Source organism: Symphalangus syndactylus, chromosome 14 (assembly GCF_028878055.3).
Source record: "Symphalangus syndactylus isolate Jambi chromosome 14, NHGRI_mSymSyn1-v2.1_pri, whole genome shotgun sequence".
Taxonomy (NCBI): domain Eukaryota; kingdom Metazoa; phylum Chordata; class Mammalia; order Primates; family Hylobatidae; genus Symphalangus; species Symphalangus syndactylus.
In genome coordinates this window covers 61,309,164-61,329,091 of record NC_072436.2, presented here as the reverse complement: position 1 = coordinate 61,329,091, position 19,928 = coordinate 61,309,164, and the positions used below count along the sequence as shown (strand labels likewise).

At 58.7% G+C, this 19,928-nt stretch overlaps 1 protein-coding gene across 2 annotated transcripts in view; it reads left to right on the top strand.

Moving 5' to 3' along the window:
* The first annotated feature begins 1,716 nt into the window (after positions 1-1,716).
* The window catches only part of LOC129462496 (ATP-sensitive inward rectifier potassium channel 12), a 43,730-nt gene continuing 25,518 nt past the window's right edge, over positions 1,717-19,928 (top strand). Inside the window, exon 1 of one of the 2 annotated variants that reach the window (XM_055242517.2) lies at positions 1,717-2,397. The gene's annotated coding sequence lies outside the window, so the exon portion shown is untranslated. The remainder of the gene's footprint in view (positions 2,398-19,928) is intronic. The other variant, XM_055242518.2, reaches the window with a different exon arrangement.

Below are 19,928 nucleotides of genomic sequence, written 5' to 3'. Positions count from 1 at the left end.
GAGGTGTTCCCGCCCATTCCCTTGCCCCTTTCTGGGCCACCAGAGTAAGGCCTCGAGGAAGGGATGTCTCAGGCCCCATTCCTCCTGGGACAGCTGGGTGGTCTCTGAGGGTAGGAGCTGGTTCGAGGCTTCTTCTGCAGCTGGCTTGGGCTTCCCCATCTGGGAAATGGAGCAGGGGCAGGTGGAGAGCTGAGTCATTTCCCTCCTTGGTCACTTGGAGGGAGAAGAAGGAAGTTTCCTGAGAGCTTTTGGTCCCCTGGGAGGCTGTTCTCCCAGGAGGAGGAGGAAACCAGGACACTGTGTGCCCAGCAGGGCAGGGTGGGGGGCTGCAGACTCCTGCGATACCGCTTCTTTCTCCACTGCAGTCCTAAGTTGAGGACACACCTGATTCTGAGTACTGGCTCCACCATCTGGTAGCTCTGTAATTAAGCAAGTGACCACCCCTCCGTGCCTCAGTTCCTTCATCTGTAAAATGGAGCCAATGAGCTTATCTACCCCAGATGACCGCAGTGGTAATGAAATAATTCTAGCTGGGTCCATAGCACAGAGCTCAGAACATATTGAGTGCTCCGCCTGGCTGTTTTACCAGCCAGGTCAAATGCTAAGCACCTTATGTAGACTCATCTCATTTAATCCTTGCTACAGCCCCATGAGTGTAGTGAGTTCTACTGACAACAGGGAACGGAGGCACTGAGTGGTGAAGTGACTTGTCCCACAGCTAGTCAGTTGAGGTGGGATTCAAACCCAGGGCAGACAGATGTCGGTCAGTGCTGGGCTGGTTTCACCCACCAGCTGCCTGGGGCCAGGATCCTAGGGCTGGTGGGGCCTGCAGATCACTCTGCTCTGAGCCGCCAGCAATCTGGGCGCGGGCCAGAGAGCCGTCCTCCTTGGTTAGAATCCTGCAGCCAGTCTCCCTGCTGTGCAGACACATAATTATATTTCATATTAAAGGGGAAGCTGGAGGCCAAGGGGGCCAAGAAGCCCTTTGAGGCTCATGCTCTGGGCACAGACTGGCCTCCTCGGCCCAATTCTGAGGCCCTAGGGTCTAGCTGGGGGTCAGACTGGTGACAAAATGGGGTTTCCCTGGGTCAGTCTGCCAGGATGAAAGGCTTGGCCCCTGCGGGGAGGCTCAGAGATATGAGGCCCGGACAATAGACCTCAGAAGGCTGGGAGGGCAGGGCATTTGGGGACAGGTTGGGAAGAAAGCCTGAGCCTCCAGAGACAGGGGCTCGAAAGAGAAGGGGGGTCACATGGGGATCCGGTCGGCAGAGAGAGGTCCGGGGAGGAGCACAGAGAACGCAGGAGATGGGAGAAGCCAAACAGCTCAAGATGGAGAGGAGAAAAATGCTATTAGGGTGGGATGGTGTGTAGAGGGTGCGTGCCTGGTGTGCAGGGGGAAAGGGCTCTGTGGGAATGCACAAGCTTAGAGCTGTGTGTGCGTATGCACACGTGCAGATGCCATCCTTCATGTGCACATATGAGCGAGTGTGCACATGTGCACCTGCGAACATCATGCATGTGGGGGCATGTATCCTGTATGTTTATGCCTGTGTGTGTGCTCGCCTTGCACCTGTGCGTGCGCGCGTGTCCCCCGGAGGACGTGCCTGCATGTGTGTGTATGTGTGTGTGCGCGCATGTCCCCGGGAAGACGTGCCTGTGTGTGTGTGTGTGTGTGTATGTGTGTGTGTGCGCGCGCGCGTCCCAGTGCGCAAGTGGCTGGCGGTGTGTGTGTAGGGGGCGGCCCGGGACTAGGAGGGGCTCCGGGCCAGGCCGGAGCCGTGGTAGGCGGGTGCAGCGGCGGCGCGGCGCGGGGCGGGCGTGCTCTCCGCGGAGAGTTAGAGGAGTTGCCTAGCTGAGCTCCGGTGAAGCGAGGCGCGGAGCTGGGTGCGCGCCGAGCCTCTGCCTCCCGCCGCCTCCTCGCCCTCCATTGCTCGCTCCCCGTCTTCTCTGGGCCACGCCGCCACTGCTGCCGCCTCCCTGGGAACAGTAGCCGGGGGATGGGGACTGGCGCGGTCAGAGACTGCGAAGAGGTGCGGGGCGCCCGGGCGTAGGGGAGCGCGCCGGGCCCTGCCCGAGATCAGATAACAGCCGGCGGGGGAGGGGGTGGGCCGGCCGTGCTCACAGCCGGACCGAGGGACCGACGCCAGCCGCCCCGGCCCAAGCGAGCGCCCAACGGCCGGGGGCGCCGTCCAGGCGCGCGCCCCCGACCCGTGGCTGGACCAGGGCGATCCGCTTTGCGGAGAGACGCGCCCCTCGGCATGGAGCGCCCGCGGGAGCTGCCCTGAGGCGGTGGCGGCAGCGGCGGCGATGCAGCCAGCGCGGCAGCTGCCGGGGCCAGGAACGGCCGCCCGGAGCTGGGAGGACGCCGAGCGCGCCGCGCCCGGGCCACTGACCGAGGTAAGTGCGCGGCCGCGGGCGCATGGTCCCTCCCGGGCCCGGCCCCAGTTCCCCGCAGGCTGCCCCTCGCCACTAGCCCGGCCCGGAGCGAGCACGAGGTTGTGCAGCAACAGGGAAGGTGGAGCGGGAGGGTGTTTTCTTCCTCTCGTTTTATTTTTTTTCCTCCCTTGGTGAGACATCGGAGGAAATGCTGACTGCGAGCTTTTCTTTTCCTGCCATGTCTCCGGCTACCACCACAAGGAACTTTGCTCCTGGCTAACCTTCGTCCTGGGGGGCGCTCCGGGAAACTTTGAGGAGCCCTCGGCCCCCCTCTGGCTGATTTGCACGAGGGGGCTCGGGAGGGAGCATGCGGAAGCACTCTGGCGCGCGGCACGGGTCCTACGCGTGACCTTCCCGGAGACCCCGCGATCGAGGTGGGGTTCGGAGGTGGGCGCCCGGGCTATATGAGCCGCCCCGAGAATGCCTCCCGTCAGAGACCTGCGGGTTCTTGGAGTCGTGTCTCTTTCTCACCTCCCGTGCTGTAATGGAGTAAAAATATTCTGGAAATGATTCCATGCCAGCAAGTCAGCCAAGTCCAGAGGCTCCCTTTTGCTTTTAGAAGTCGGCCTTGATCTCCGAGGGGATGGCCGCTGGCTGAGAATCTCCCAGGGTTTCAGGGCCAGGGTCCACCCTGCGCTCGCACGGCCTCTCCGGGTGCCCTGGGGGAGCGGGGTGGGAATCAGGGGCTCTTGGGCAGAGACAGCTGGGGTGGGGCGCTCCTTGGGGGGTTCAGATGGGAGTTGAGGCCCAAGCGAGTGTCTGTGCCTCGGTTTTGATCCAGCGTGCCCATGTCATGTGAATATTTTAAAACCTGTGATCGGAATGGGGGTCAAAGTGTTTCTTTGGGGACGATCTTGTTCTGGAAGGTTTTCCTGCCTCCTCACAGCCTGGACTCGCCGGCACCTGGGACTTACCCCTCCCCATTTCTCAGGGGGCGTTCCCATCTTAGAGTGCCGCGCTGCCTGTGGCCATTTCTAGTTTCTTTTTTGCTCCTCTATACCCAGGTTCGAGCCCAGCAATAAAGCGCTGGGGACCTCCTGGCCCCCACATCTGCGCCCCCAAACCCAGGTTCGCAGGCTCCGTCTCCGAGAGCGCCGAGGCGCCCACACGCCGCTGAAATCGGCAGCCGCCTTTGGAAGGTGCGAACCCGGAAAGCGTTAGCCTTGGGCCTAGCCTTCGCCCCCTCTGAGATGCCAGAGGAGGGCCGGTCCCTGGCCGCGCGGCTGGACCCCAGTCTCCCTCGCGCTGCGCTGCACCTCCGTGGCCCCTCCTCGCGCAGCTCCGCCCTGGACCGCCGCCCTGTGGCGGGCGAGGGTCAGGGAGGGGAAGTCCATCTCAGCCCTGGGCGCCACTGGAGGCTTGCGCTCTTTTTGAGGGGTACTTCCTTCTGTATTCTGAGAAGAGCCCCTCAGTGTCTGCTGGGACCCCCCCCCCACAAAAGACTTCTCAGCGAAGTCTGCTCCTCAGTTCTCTGGTGGCACCTCCAGCCAGACAGGGGACCCGAGGTTGGCAGCTCTAGGAGGGGGACCCTGGGGGCCTACCATTTGGTGGGGCCAAGCCCCCTGAGAGAGAGCAGGGAGTGAGGGCAGAGGGCACTCACTCGAGCACCCTGGAGACAAGGAGGGTGGCTCCAGCGTGCTGGGCCACAGGGACACCCCTCTTCTCCACTGGAGGGCCGCTGTAGGCATACAGTAGGCAGTCTGTAAATGCTGGCTGTTGACCCAGAGCTGGCAGGTAGGGGCTCCAAGTCCTCTATCACCTCCTTTTTCCCCTCCCAGGGGAAGGCATGGCTGACACCTCTCATCCCCAGCACTGGAGGGGTGGAGCCTTCTCTGGGAGGGGCAGGACCTGAGCTGTCAGTCCATCTCTGGACACTCCCCCTGCAGCTACCCCGTCAAACCCCCATAAGGTTTCCAGGCTGCTCCGGAAGGGACCCCTCCAGGAATGTGCCTCAACTGTGCTGGAAGGAAGAGGTGCCTGGGAAGTGGTGGAGGGGTATTGCCTAAAGCCACGCAGTGGGTTGGGTTTGGACAGATGCCTTCACCTAGCTCTTTCCAGGCCAGGGGCTTACCCCACCAGCCTTCCTGCCCCAGGGCCATGGTGTCCCCATCCCTGGGTCTCCTTGAAGCAGGACAAGGTAACACTGAGTGGCCCTGCAACAGCAAAATAATAATGACAGCAGTGATAACAGGAGTAACAGCAGCAGCAGCAGCACCTGCAGCTCTGCAGCACTGGGGCCGGTTCCGCCTATGGGCAGTTTTCTCTGCCTAGCCAGGCCTCCGGTACCCTGGGCCACAGTTGGCAGTACCAAGCGTGGCACCCGGAGGCCTTGGCATACCGCTGGGGCGGAAGTGACTGCATCATTACTGTCATCAACCTCTGTGGCCCTCGCCAGGTCCCCAGGCAGAAGGCTACTGGTACACACGGTGCCCACCCGGTGGCCACCCTCACCCCCCCTGCTCCCAGGCCCAGCTCTGGGCTGGGCCCTTCCTCCAACAGGTGCAGCTGGTGCCTGTGGCTGGGCCCTGGCCAGGGCTTTACTGTGAGCGACACATGGGTACACCTGCCCGTCCCCTGGGCCTGCCCTTGGAGCCCTGCCACAGGCTAGCATGGAGGAGAGTCAGGGAGGGGGCAGCTCGCGGGCAGCAGGAGGGGTGGAGGCTTGGCTGGCCACATGGAAGGTGCGGTGGGTGGGGGCTCAGCCCCATGGGATGGCTGTGCCGGGAACTGGCAGGGTGATGGGGACACGGCAGCAGGGAAAGGCTGAAGATGAAAGAGAGCTGGCCTGAAACTGGGCCGTGTGCAGGTTGGCCAGAGCTTCAGAGGCACCATAGGGTTGGGGGTGGGGGGGGCCTGGCAGAGGCAGGTGGGTTTTCTGAGGTGCTGGGCTCGGGGCAGGACCAGAGCCCCTGCTGGGCACTGGCCAAGGACCCAGCCCTGGGTCAGCTGACTTAATTTCCTAATGGCCTGCCAGTGCAGAGGGTGGCATTAGCTCTATTGTGGAGACAGGGATTGGAGGCCCAGGGAGGCACTGGAGGCACCAGCCTGTGGGGCTCAGACCCAGAGCCCTGGTGCTTTCCCAGGGACAGGACTGCACCTTCCCCCATTCCACAGACACGCCCCTCAGGGGCATTTGACTGCCAGGGTAGCTTTCTCCCTGTCTTACCACCAGGCAGGTCCCACACAGGGCCTGGGGCCTGCATGCCATCCTGGCTCCCGGGAGCTGTATTCCTAGGACCTAGTGAAGCCCTGGCACAGAGTAGGTGCTCAGTAAATGCTCGATGATTCCATGTCTGGACTGCTTCTTCCAGCCACAGAGGCCTTGCTGTGCTGGTGAGAGCTGTGGGGGCTGAGTTCTGGGGCTGGAGACCCCAGGCCCTGTTGCCTAGCTGTGGCCCCTGTGCTGGGTAGGCATACAGAAGTGCTTAATCAATGGGCATTGCATACGGGGAGACCCAGCCCCTGCCCTCAGGGATCTCACTGTCTCAGAGGAGACTGTTGGACAGACTCGGGGGGGCAAGAGAGGCAGGTGTTGCAACCAAGATGGGGTCACTCTTCTTGGCCTCAGTTCATCATCTGTGAAGTGGGACTGGCTCCGGAGAGTGCCCAGGATGGGGCAGTAGGAATGTGAGACTTGGAGTGTGCCTCTGGGAGTTGGGGGTGGGGAGGGGCTGGTCTCAGTAGAAATGGACGTGTGGAGAGGGGGATCTGGGAAGGAGGGGGTGTGAGCGTTTGTGGAGCCAGAGCCTGGGGAACTCGTCATTTCCCCATCCAACCTTCCCTTGGACATGGGGGGAAGCAGGCCCAGGGCAGGGCAGCGATTTGCTGCAGCAGTGGGTCCCAGATGGCAGTGGGCCCCGATGCAGGCCTCCTATTTCCTGGTGCGTCCTCAGTGTCCCCCAACCCCAGTCACCACCACTGGTGCTCCATAGCTCACCCCTTCCTGCCTGGCTGCTGAAGTGGCAGCATGAGGCTGTGGAGACCTTGGGGACCCCTGCCCAGCCCTCTAATTAGCCTTCAGCCATGCATTATTGGTTCCATTTGCTTGGCCAGACAGGAGTGGGAACCCCTTTCTCAGCTGCCCCAGGGAGCAGTTCCGCCTTGGCTGTGCATTAATGCTGTCCTAGGGTCGGTGAGCACAGCCTTCTGGATCCTGCCTGATTCCCCCCACCCACCTGGACTGAGCCCTCCCTCCTGCTTGGGCAGCCAAAGCCTACCTCTCCTGCCCTCACCTGCAGCCCAGGCCTCTTTGAAGGACTCAGGCTTGGAGAGGGACCAGGGAACAAACAATAAAGCTTATGGAGTGGAGGCTTCTACCAGAGCCACTCTGGGCCATTGTTCCTTGAGCACTTACTATGTGCCTGGTGCACTCTGGGTGTCAGGGCCCTCTGTCGATTCCCACCACACTCCTCCCTGGGACCCTCAGGGCCCTGCATAGTCTGGCCTCACTTCCAGGACTCTTGCTTCCTCCCCGGGGCCACCCTCCTGCCTGCCTTGCTGTGCTTCCAACAGATCAGGCCCACTCCTACCCCAGGGCCTTTGCACGTGCTGCTGTCTGTGCCTGGAGTGTTCTTCCCCAGATCTCTGCACCGCCCCTCCCTCACCGCCTTCATGTCTTGCCCAGATGCCACCCTCTCTCCAAGACCTCCCCTGATTCCCCTTTGGGACACTGCAGCCTCCCTTTCCCCCATGTTCCTTTTCCAGCTTTATTTTTCTCTGTAGAACTTAATGCTATCTGCCACAATATATTTTAGTTGCTGATCTTGTTTACTGTCCCTCTTTCCCTTGGAATAGGATCTCCTCTTTTTGGACCTATTCTACCACAGCTGTGTCCCCAGTGCCTAAGCAGTAGGCAGGAGATGGCAGGCGCCCAGTAAACACAGAGAGTGAATGGGCTGCTTCAGCCGTGCCTGGTGCGTGACATGCAGCGAGTGCTTGGTAGCAATGGTAGCCAGCATTGTCAGCCCATTCTGCAGATGAGAAAACTGAGCCTCAGAGAGGTCACTGTCCAAGAACTGTGGTGCTTGTCGGTGGACAGAGCTGGATTCTGACCTTTTCTCTGAGCCTTTGGCCTGCCATCTGTCTGTCTGGCTGAGTGGGAGGGAGTTGGGGCTTCCTTCAGGTCCCCGCTCTGGGTGGAGTGCTTTATATCTGTACCCTCACTGCTTCAAGCTCCAAGCCCTGCTGTGTCCCCTAGCACTTGGCCTGCTTCAGCTCAGGATGTCCCCACCCGATTCCTTCCGAGGATCACAAGCCGCTCCCATTGCAGATCCCAGCAAACTGAGGCCTGGGGCGTGGGGCCTCTCATATCTCAGCTGATGGCTGAATCCTTTTTCCCGCCTTCAGCATACATGTTTGGAGGGCGGCTGAGGGGATGGGGCTGGAAGGGAGGGGACAGTGTCTCTGTTTCTTGCCCAGTTAAGCATTCCAGACTCCCAACGGTCATTGAGTTTCACGTCAATGCATTTCACCTCTCCTTTCCAGTCTTTTTTTTGGAACATGACACCCACGTTTTAAAATGTTTAAAAATGTTTACGATTTGCAATGATCAACTCTAGCGGCTTTAGTGGCCAGCAATGATCACCTCTGCAACTATAGAGACTGGAATGCTTTCTGCTTGCCTGAGCACAGCTTGTCCCTCCTCCCCTGGATGTCCATGTTGTCTCAGAAAAGACAGGGCTGGTGGCCCCTTTTGTGGGGAGCAGATAGGTTCTGGTCCTGGGCCTCAGCCAGGTGTGCCCGGTTGGCCAGGTGTGCGGCCAGGTGTGCCAGGATGGGGGATTGTCTCCTGAGGCTCACCTGGGGAGTGGGGGCAGAAAAGGACACCAGGTAACATGAGGACTGGCAGCAGGGATACTTCGAAGCCCTCCCTGCCTCCACCCCAAGGGTGTACAGGAGGGTGCGACATGACACCTCCACCATCGGAGTGGGCAGCCTGAGGCCGGAGAGGGTCCCCACAGCCTGAGGTCACACAGTTCCCAGAGGAAGGCTGGGGCGCAGCCTTGAGGCCACAGACCCTCTGTCCCTGAAGCTTCCAGGCAGCTGTTTGGGGACTTGGCAGGGGAGGGGCCGGGGAGAAGGGAGCATGTGGAGAGTGAGATGTGTGTGATAGAGAGGCTGAAAGGCCGGGGGCAGGAGAGGTCAAGGGGGATGGAGTGGCCTGGTGGCCGGAGGTGTGCCCTTGCCCCTGCCCGCCCCGCTTGCTCCAGCTGCAGCCGGGCCCGAGCTGGCGGCTCCAGGCCCGCAATTCTCCAGCACTTAAAGCAAAAATAAATTGCTGCCAGCAGCTGGCATTCTGTGTGGCAGCAGCCGAGCCACCCCCGCCCCGACCCTCTGCCTCGGGGCTCCTGGTTCCAGGCCAAGCCAGGCTTCCATTCAGGCCTGGGGGGCACCGAGGCCAGGGAGGGCCCAGGGGAGCTTGGCTTGGCCAGAGGGGGTGGGTCCTGGCATGATCACAGGGAGGGTAGAGGCAGATGGATACCTGGGGCTTCCAGGGGTGCTGGGATCTGGGGCAGGTTGGGGATGCTCAAAAGTGGGGCTTCCGACAGTCTTGGGTCTTGTGGAAATAGGGCCTGGGAGGGGCAAACTCAGGGGTCACAGCCACCTGTTTGGCCCTGGGGATCCTGAATCACAAGCTACCCCCAGCCTGTCCCCTGGGTGTCCCTTTCTTTCCATCCCCTCCCTTCCCTTCTCAGAGAATCCTAGAGGTCCTAGAGGTCAGGTATTTGCATGGTAAGCTTTGAGGATGCAGGATTTTGGCCTCATTCCTGAGCTCAGCAGGTGGCTGGGGATGTGGCCTGCATAAGACCCCTGCCCTGGGAGGCTGACATCTCAGTGGGTGGGGCAGGATGAAATAGACAAGAAACACGAGCCATCACAGACATTGTCATATTTTGTTGAATATAACAGTTTTTAATTATAAGAGTGTTATGTGCTCACAGTAAAGTGATAAACAGCTGTAAGCGGAAAAGTGAATTTCTCCTCCTCACCCCCTGCCTCCCCCACCCCCAAAATTTCATGTCCTTGCGGTGACCATCATTAGAGAGGCTTCTGGGTTTCTCAGTGCTTATGCAGACGTGAATATGTAAATGGAGGCATAGAAACTGCTAATATCTAAGTTGCCTTTTTTTTTTATTCATGTGCGACCATTGCATACATGTCATGGTGTCCCCTGCACCATGCGCGCTGCTGTGTGTTGCCCGTGCCCATTGGACTCAGGGGTCTCATCCTGTTGTCCTGGACATGGATTGAGGGCTGAGTCTTGGGACTGTAGGATCTTTGTGGCGTCTGGATACACAGAGCCACCGAAGTCTGTGAGTCATGGGTTCTTTTCGTTGTCATTTTAGCTGCGTTGAGACAGAGATCCTGGATTGCAGGATTTGGTTTAAGTACCAGGAGAGGTACTGAGTCCTCACCTGGGTGCCTCCTTCCTCAGATCCCTCTGGGAGTTGGGAGAATCCAGATCCCCTGCCTCCATTCCCCAGAGCTCAGAGGGTCTGGGGGGCTTGGGAGTCACAGCCCAGCCCCTGCTGCAGTCAAGCCCCCTGGGGCTTTGGGACCTCTGAGTGAACCTGGCTCCCACTCAGGGCAGAGTAGACACCCTGGAGCTCGGAGGGGAGGCGCTCACTGCTGCTCCCGCTGGGGTCCGTCTTCCTTTAGCCCTGACCTCCTAGAAACAGGATCACTTGTTCCTTCACTGTCTTCAGGCTGGGACAGGCCTCTGTGTGGGGAATGTTGCTTTGTTTGTTTGTTTGTTTTTGTTTTTTTTTGTTTTGAGACGGAGTCTCGCTCTATTGCCCAGGCTGGAGTGCAGTGGCGCGATCTCGGCTCACTGCAAGCTCTGCCTCCTGGGTTCACACCATTCTCCTGCCTCAGCCTCCCGAGTAGCTGGGACTACAGGAGCCCACCACCACGCCCGGCTAATTTCTTTTGTATTTTTAGTAGAGACGGGGGTTTCACCATGTTAGCCAGGATGGTTTTGATCTCCTGACCTTATGATCTGCCCGCCTCAGCCTCCCAAAGTGCTGGGATTACAGGCGTGAGCCACCGCGTCCAACCCAGGAATGTCACTTTGACCTGTCTCCAAGCTTCCCCATCTCTGTGCCTGTCCTCTCCTTGTCATTCCTTTGAACCTGGCCTGAGATGCATCAGGGTGGTCCCACCTTCCTCCACCAGGGCCCCTTATTAGAAAGGATCTGCTACACTGATTGGGAGAGTGACCAGTCTGTGGTCACTCTCAGTATCTGTCTCAGTGTCTGTGGGGATCAGATATACCTGGTGCCCTTCTTTTATGGGCCTCAGTTTCCGTGTTTGTGAAATGGGGAGGCAGTCCACTCTCGTGTCTGGGCATCTGTTCTCTCCTCCCCTCTGGGCTTGGGCACTGCAGGCAAGACAGGGCAGCTTCCTGGCCTCCTTGATCCCTACTCTGCTGTGTGGCCGGAGGCTCAGCCCTGCCATCATCTCAGCCTGCTGGGCTGCAAGCTGTCAGCAGCACCTGCCCAGCCGGAGCAGCCAGGTCCCTCCCCAGGCCCTGGGAACCTTGAAGACCACTGGAGGCAGTGCCCCAGGAGGTAGCCATGGAGTGGCCCAGGCCCTCCCTGGGGGTTGTGTAACAGAGGAGACCCTGCTGCCCTCCTCTTCTCCTCTGCGGGGTGGAGGCTGGCCTGGGCCCTGCCAGCACAGCCTCCAGGCCACCCATGGGTCCTGGTCTCCATCCCATGCAGATGCCCTGACTCTGCAGCACCAGGGCTCATGACCAGGCTCTTGGTGGCCTTAGGACCAGCTGCCGCTGGGTGGGGATGCCCCAGATCAAAGGCAGGTAATAGGAGACTGGGAGGACAGTGCGTGGGGAGCAGGAGCCCTGGGAGCCTCAGTGTCCTCCCCTGTGAAATGGGAACACTAGAGAAAGTGGGTTGGGCAAACCCACACACCTACCATTGCGTCTGGGGTGTAGAAGGAGCACTGGGGCAGGAGTCTGGCAGCACCACCAACCAGGTCCAGTAAAGAAAGCAGAGGCAGGGATCAGAGGGTGGCAAGCCAGTGAGACCCTGTGTCGGTTTCCTGCTGCTGCCACCATAACAGACTGAGTGGCCTAAAACAGTACAAATGCAGCATCCATTCTGGAGGCCAGACTTCTGAAACCAGTGCCTGCAGGGCCGGTTCCTCGCGGAGCCTCTGAGGGAGAAGCCATTCTGGGGCTCTCCCCCAGCTTCTGGGGGCTCCTGGCAGTCCTGGCATTCCTCGGCTTGTGGGCATCACTCCAGTCTCTGCCTCTTGTCTTCACGTGGTCTCCTCTCCCTGTGCTGCCTCTCCCTCTCCTCTCTCTCACTCTTTCTGTTTTGAAACAGCCTCACTCTGTCAACCATGGCTCACTGCAACCTGGAACTCGCAGGCTCAAGTGATCCTCCTCCTGCCTTAGTCTCCCAAGTAGCTGGGACTACAGATGTGCACCACTATGCCTGGCACATTTTTAATTTTATTTTATTTATCTTTTTTTAACTATATATTTTTTTGATATGGAGTCTCGCTCTATCGCCAGGCTGGAGTGCAGTGGCATGATCTCGGCTCACTGCAACCTCCGCCTGCCAGGTTCAAGAGATTCTCCTGCCTCAGTCTCCTGAGTAGCTAGGACTACAGGTGTGCGCCACCACGCCCAGCTAAATTTTATATTTTTAGTAGAGATGGGGTTTCACCATGTTGGCCAGGATAGTCTCGATCTCTTGACCTTGTGATTCATCTGCCTTGGCCTCCCAAAGTGCTAGGATTACAGGTGTGAGCCACTGCGCCAGGACCTCTACTTCTAAGGATGCTTGTCATTGGATTTAAGGCCCACCCTAATACAGGATGGTCTCATATCCAAACTCTATATTTGCAAAGGCTCTTTTCATCTGAATAAAGTCATATTCACAGGTTCTGTGTGGACATCTTTTTGGGGAGGGCACCATTCAGCCACTACTCATGGCCAACCCAGATATGCCACCCTGCATCCTTTTTCTCTTTTAAGAAACATGCTCTTCACTTTGGGAGGCCGAGGTGGGCAGATCCTGAGGTCAGGAGATCGAGACCATCCTGGCTAACACGGTGAAACCCCATCTCTACTGAAAATACAAAAAATTAGCCGAGCGTGGTGGCAGGCGCCTGTAGTCCCAGCTGCTCGGGAGGCTGAAGCAGGAGAATGGCGGAATGGCGTGAACCTGGGAGGCGGAGCTTGCAGTGAGCCGAGATCGCGTCACAGCACTCCAGCCTGGCGACACAGCGAGACAACGTCTCAAAAAAAAAAAAAAAAAAAAAGAAACATGCTCTTTTTTAGAACTGTACTTTGGAGACATCGACCGCCGGGGTGAGGTGTTTTGGCATCAGCTACCAGCAGTGCATCCTTGGGCGGGTTTCCCAGCTGCCCTGTGTCTCAGTTTCCTCACCTGGGAAGTGGAGCTATGAATGGTCCTTTCCCTGTCGGAGGGTGTGGGAGATGTGACACCTTTTATTATTATATCTGTCAGCATCTGGTGTGAACATCTAACTGGTATTTCCCGCAGGAGGCTGGATTTCTGTTTAGTTAACCGGCCTCACTGATGCGCTCACTTTTAGGTTTCCCTCCAACCCTCAGCTGTCAGTGATATAATGCTGCTGTAATACCTGGACACAGAGGTCCTCCTGCCCCAGCTGTCCAAGAGAAAGTTCTGGAAATGGCCTGTTCACTTGAGGGGCTGTGCCTTTGTGGTTTTGAGGTGTCACCGCTGTGCCCCCCGAGGGTCGTGCTGGTTGGTAGCCCCCTTGGCAGAGTCTGTGTGCACTGGGTCCCTACCTTCCACTCCTCCCCCACTACTGAGGCCACCAGTTCTGGCCGTGAAGATGGCACCCCTGCTGCCATCATTCTGCTTGGCATCTCCTTTGTTTTAGAGGTGTAGTGGCTTTTCAAGTTAAAACCTCTTGTTGTAGTTCCATTTCTGGCAGCTGCCAGCTCCTGCAGGGAGGGTGTTTTCCTGACCTTATCCTTCCTGGCGGAGAAGCCCTCAGGGAGTGGGTGGGATGCCCTGGCCACATGCCAGCCCTCTCTCATCCTCCTGGGTCTCTATGGCTCACCCAGGGATGGGGAGCAGCAGCCTCGCTTCAGATGCCTGAGCGGGGCGTCGGGAGGACCTGCCATACCCCATCCCGTGCCAGCGTTCTTGCCTGCGCATGGAGCCCGAGAGTGGGGCTCCTCACTGCCTGGAGGGAGGGGCTGGGCTCACACCTGTGACCCCCTTGCCACACCCTAGTCCCTCTGGAGGTGGGTGTAGGTGGGATTGCTATAATGCCCCTTGGCCAAGGAAACCTGGGTGTCCTTGGCCCCCTCCTGTGGCTCCCAACTGCCGCCAGGAAATTTGGGATCACCAGCAATACGAATGGCCCCGTGGTGAATCCAGCAGCCTGTGGTGTCACCGGGTGCCTTTATTTCTCAGGAAGCAGTGCGACGTCGTGCTGAGGCTTGGCACCCAAAAACAATAATGAAAATGACTGCTTACCCAGCGGCGGCTGGTGCCAGGCGCTGTGTTCAGTGCTTTCCCGAACATTATCTCACTTAATTCTCAAAATGTCCCAGCCAGGCAAGGAGTGGGGCTTGAGAGATGGGGCCACTGGGGGAGGTGGTGGCCAAGCCAGATTTGAACCCCAATCGGGAAGCCTCGGTTCTCTGAAGAAGGCCCCGCTGGGCTCCCTCATGAGGGAAGGTAGAGACATCCTGGGCCTGGGATCCAGGAGGTGTCTTGCCACTGAGATGTCTCTGGCTTGGAATGGCAGCGCTGGGCATGAACTTGGGGCCTGATTGACACGGGCTGCTCTCCCACCGCCATCTGCTGTGTGACTTGAGGTAAGCTGCATCACCTCTCTGAACCTCATTTCCCTACTGTGAGAAATGGAGCCAAATTTACCCCATTGAAACTGCAGTTGTGTGGGGAGCTTGCCCGGCCAGGCGTTAGGCTGTTTCAGAATTCCAGATGACGGGGTCTGAGTCCTGCCATTCACAGATGGAGAAACAGAGGCTGGGAGAAGGGGAGGGACTGCCCAGAGCCTTGCCTCCCACTGTGACCTCAGCCACAGAGCATGGCTGGTCCAGGCACCTCTTTCTTGACCCTAGACCAAGCTAAGAGGACAAGCCATTGCCTGAGCACTGCCGTGTGCTGGGGGCACGGGCAGGGAGAGACCCTGCTCTCAGGGTGAGGCCTGCCCCTTCACCCGTTCCCTAGAGGTGAAATGGCCTCTCTCCATGTGCACCACGTCCTGGAGCCCCGGCCCCCTGGCTGAGCTCAGGCCTCCCACGAATCTTTGGGCCCTGTGTGATGCCGCAGGTTGTGGTGGTGGCAGCTTCGCTGCTTGGGGAGTAAGTCGATGACTTACTTACCCACTCACTCATTCACTTAACTTTGGGGATCCCCAGTCCTGAGGGGGAAGCAGCTGTGCCCTCAGAGCCCCATGGCTGAGTGGAGGTCTCTGCAGAGGGTGGGGTGCGGTGGGGCAGGGACGGTTTCCTGGGGAAGAGGCCCTGGATCCTGACCCCACGTGGGGGTTGGGGGCTGCTGTGGCACCTGTGTCCCCCAGCACCAGTGTTCAGCTCAGGAGAGCCCTTACAGAGCCTTTCAAAACCATCCCTGGGCCCTAGGCAGGGAGGTCCCCAGCCACCTGCTTCCTAGCCCTCCCTGTGACATGCAGGGAGCAAGACTTAAAGGGCATGAACCCCGAGTCCAGCTGCGGCCTTGCTGCTCAGGGCTGCCCATCAGCCTTGCCCTGCCTCTCACTGCACGTCCCGCTTCTGAGCTGGGGTGCTGGTCCCGGACCCTCCTCCTCCTGCCTCATTCCAGAACCCACTCTCTCTTTCTCGGGCCCAGCCCCCAGGCCCCCACTCCTGCCCCGTGCCTGGCTTTCTCCCTCAGGGGTCCCTGACTCCCCACCAGCAGGGTAACCACCTCTTTCACTGAGAACATCGAAGAGAATTTCAACTCGTGCCCCTCACACCTCCCTTCCCCATGATGGCCTGTCACCCCTCACCCACAGGGCCCACCCCTCTTGCCCACCCAAGGCTATCGCTGTCTCGAGGCTCCCTCCCTCCACTGGACCCTGCACTACACCCTGGTTGGGAGTGAATCCTTTCAAAGGTGGCGATGGAGGGCCCACCAGGACGGGCACTGCTCCCCAGGCCCCAGGACGCTCCAAGGCACAAAACAAAGTCCTGCCCCATGGAGCTTCTGTGCCAGTGGACCACTGACCGTAGACTCCATGGGAGAGGGACTCGCTTCCGGAGAAGGGGCCCAGACCTGTGTGGAGTCAGGGCGGGAGCTGGCTGGGCGTCCAAGGGAAGCGGGGCCGGTGGTCAGAGGTGGACAGAGCCTGACCAAGGGGCAGGGGCACGGGGACGGGGAGGGGGAGCAATTGCAGGGTCTGGAGGCTTCAGCAGCATTTCTGGTTTTCTTTCTTTCCTTCCCTCCTTTCTTGTAACAATAAGCATTTCTTCCTGCTCCCTGGTCCAGAGTTCGGTTGTGGCTCTGAGCTGCTGGGAGGAGTTGGGCTTGGATATGTCAGGCCGAGGTTGGTTTCAAATCTCCTTTGTGTGTCTCCTCCCAATTTTTTTTTCTTGGAGGTGAAGTTCAATTTTTTTTTTCTTGAAGGTGAAATTCACATAAGATGAAATTAAGCATTTAAAAATGAACAATTCAGTGGTATTTAGTGCATTCACAATGTCGTGCAGCCATCACCTCTGTCTAGTTCCAAAGCCTTCCGCCACGCAGAAAGGAAGCCCTGTCCCATTGGTAGTCACTGCCGGTCCCCGTCCCATCCCCTGGCAGCCACTAAACCACTTGCTGTAGCTGTGGATCTTCCTAATCTAGACGTCGTGTGTGCGTGGGGCCCTGCGTGGGTAGCCTTCTGTGGCTGGCTTCCCCATCTCCGTCGTGTCCTCCAGGCTCGGCCCTGGTGTGCTGTGCATCAGCACCGCCTTCCTTGCCATGGCTGAGGGATGCCTGGGTATGGATGGAGACACTTTGCCTGCCCATTTGTCAGTGGTGGATGCTGGGCTGCTTGGCCTTTGGCACCTGTGAATGGTGCTGCCATGGACATGGAACACAGGTTCCCCTGGATGCCGGTTTCCAGGTCTCTCCATTTACCTAGAGGTGAAATGGCTGGGCCTGCGGCAGCCCCGCCAAACTCTGGAGGGGCTGTTACCTTTGGAAGAGGCTCTGACTCCAGGGCACCCTCCCTGTGCCCCTCCAGCCTGCGTTATTGCTGTACCCCCAGACCACAGGCCTCCTCACAAGACTGTCCTGCTGCTCCCCAGCTTCTCCTCATGGCCATCCCCTGCGATGCTTTGGAAACGTTTAGGACAGGGTTACCAGTCACCTGGTTTGTCTGAACCTGTGCTCTCTGGGAACACCTGCCTTGCGGCACTCCGCCCAGCCCTCTTCCTCCTCCTGCTCTTCTTCTTCTTTGGAGGCCAGGCATCTTCCCACGCACACTCGCTCCCCTGCACATCTGGCCTCCTCTAGCCCCAGGTTCATGTCTCGCCCAGGCCTTTCTTCCCCCATTTGCCCAGGTGACATCTCCCCTGGAGTCTGTGGGCACCTGGATCCTACATGGTCAGAACTGGGCTCCCATCTTCCTCGAGCCTGTGATCCCCCGACCCCAGTCTCCTCGTCACTGGAAGGGGGACAGGCTGAGACCTCCCCTGCCACCAGGCCTACCTTGGCCAGTGGGTGGGAGGGCCAAGTGTGGGGTCATGTCTGGCAAGGTGGTCTCCCAGCTATGGGGCGTTGCATGGCTCCAGGCTACAGGCCGGGGCTCCTCATCTGAAAGTGGCTACAGGAATCCGTCTTGCCTCCTAGGGCTGTGGTTGAGGTAGAACTGGGTGACTTATGCTGAGTGTGGTAGTGGGGACTGTGGGCTCCTGGACAACTTCCTTCCCTCTCTCCTGAGCTGCAGTGACTTCGAGGGAGGTGGTCCAGGCTCCGGCAGAGCCTTCCTGAGCCTTAGTGTCCCCAGGTGTGAGTGGGAACAAGAAGCTGCCCTACCCTCTGCACACAGCACCACCGGACCATTGGACCTACTGGAGGTGCTGTGTGAAGGGCTTCCCACAGGTCCAGGCACATAGTAGGCGCTCAGTGTGTGCTCACTTGTGGGTCATGGAAGCCAGCTGTGTTTGCTCAGAGAACCCAGTTTAGTGGGCTGGGTCCCTAGGGAAGGACGAGTCTGGCCACCGCAGCAAGGAGCAAAGGCAGACAGGGACGCACGCCCCCCAACAGGGGCCCTCTGCCTCTGGCCCCATCAGGCTGCAGCTGCTCAAGGCAGGGGGCAGGGGCCCAGCTGGTCCCCACTCCTTAATCATCTTGTTGGCACTTAGGACCAGCAGGAGCCCCACCAGGGCTGCACCCGGCACTGGCCTTGGAGGGGCTCCAAGCCACCTGGCTCCCTTGGCCTGGGAGTGTTGGTTCTATAGTGGGGGGGTTTCATGGACCCCCATCCTCCTCAAGTGGGTTCAGAGAATGAGGCCTGAGACTGGCTGTGTAGATGGCTTGTCTAAATGGCAGACATTTGTGGTCCATGATGGTGGCCACAGCATTTGGGCAGTATAGACAGGGAGGTGGATGGTGGAGACAGGTGGAAGGCCTGAAGGTGGGTGTGGGCAGCACGGTCGGGGCAACCTTGATGGTGTGCCTGCAGGCATAGGCCATGTAGCTGTGTCTGAATTTCGTAGGCAGGGCAGGTCAGGTGTGTGTGGAGATGCACAGATGGTGGGGGTCAGGGAGGCTAGGGCAGGAAGATGTGGATAGTGTCCCTGGGTCTGGGAACAGGATGGGCCCCTAACTTCTGCCCCTTCTTTCCCAGTCCCCCACTGTCTGGGGAGGGGCCAAGGCTGTTCCCAGGCCTGTGCTGGAATTTTAAGTCCATGTGCTTCCCTGCACGGCCGTACCGACTCTGCCTTGCCCGCCCCTACCCTCCCCTACTGGAAAGGACGTGTGTCAGAAGCTCGTGCTGCTTAGGAGTTTTGGGTGCTGACTCATCGCTTTCTGTGCTTGTCCCCATTTTACAGATGGGGACGCTAAGGCTCAGAGAGGTGGAGGGAATTTTCTGGGACCCATGGTGCTTTTTTGAGCCACAGTAGAGGGATCTGGCTCTGGCTGATGGGGCAGCCCTCAGAGGCCCTGCTTCAGGCCCTCAAACAGTCTGAGTTTGTCCCTGAGGCTGGCTGCACCCTGGGGCTGACCTGCACACCCTGCCCCACTGCTAGAGCCTCTAGAGCCCCTGGCTTCTGCGTGCACCCTCCCCTGTGCCTCTGGTGTGTTTCCACTCTCGCTTACGAAGCCAGCACTGCCTGCTGGCCATTTATCCAGCTAACCCTGTAGTGCCCCTCTGGGAGCCTCAGACTCCCCCATGTGGGTTGAGCTGCCAGCAGACAGTGGAGGCCTGAGGGCAGCACACCTGGCAGGCCCTGGGTCCTGGGGCTCCACCTCATGGTTCCACAGTTGCTGAGCATCTGTTCCGTGCCAGGCGCTGGAATTGTCTCACTTAGTCCCCTCATGGCCCACTTTACAGATGAAGCCACAGGGGCCTGGAAGGCACCATTCAATCCCATGTGTTTGACACCAGCCCCATGCCCCTAGGCCTTCACCTCCCGCCTCCACCCTGAGCAGTAGGGCAAACACCTGGCCAGTGGCCTGAGGCTGAGCGCATCCTCCCAGGGCCACTCATTTGAGCCCATGGAGCGTGTGGGCTGTCTAAGTTTGGGGCCAAGGGTGCCACTCAGGGCACTGCTGGTCTCTGGTGCTGGCCTCTTATGCCCCACCCACAGGACCCAGGCAAAGGAGGACAGGTTGGAGTAACAAGGGGTTTGGTCTAGGCTGTGGTCTACCTGAATTCTCCAGTGAAGGCTACTTCCCTGGGCCTCAGTGTACTCATCTGTAAAATTATAATATCTATCTCGTGGGGATCTCGTCACGTGTCAACTAATGACATTTGTCAGTGATGGAGGGTGCGTATGACAGTGGTCCCATAAGATCAAGGGGCTGCCCTATACAGGTGTACACTTTTTATCTTTTATACTGTATTTTTGCTGTACTTTTTCAATGTTTAACTATGTATAGATACACAAATGCTTACCATTGTGTTTCAGCTGCCTACAGTGTTCAGTACAGTACTTGCTGCACAGGTTTGCTGCCTAGGAGCAACAGGCTCCATCACACAGCCTGGGTGTGCAGTAGGCTGTACCATCTAGCTTTGTGTAAGTCTCTCTATGATGTTTGCTCAGTGATGAAATTGCCTGAGGACACATTTCTCAGCAGGTATTCCATCGTTAGTCGAGGCATGACTGTATGGTACTCAGGGGCTAAGTCTGACACATAGTAAGTGCTCAATAAACCTAAGCTCTCATTATAGATTACTGTTGCTGTTCTGGAAACAGACACAGGGCCCCTGCTCTGTGCCTGCCCTGTGCTGGGTGATGCACTGATTCTGGAGAGAAATCAGGACTG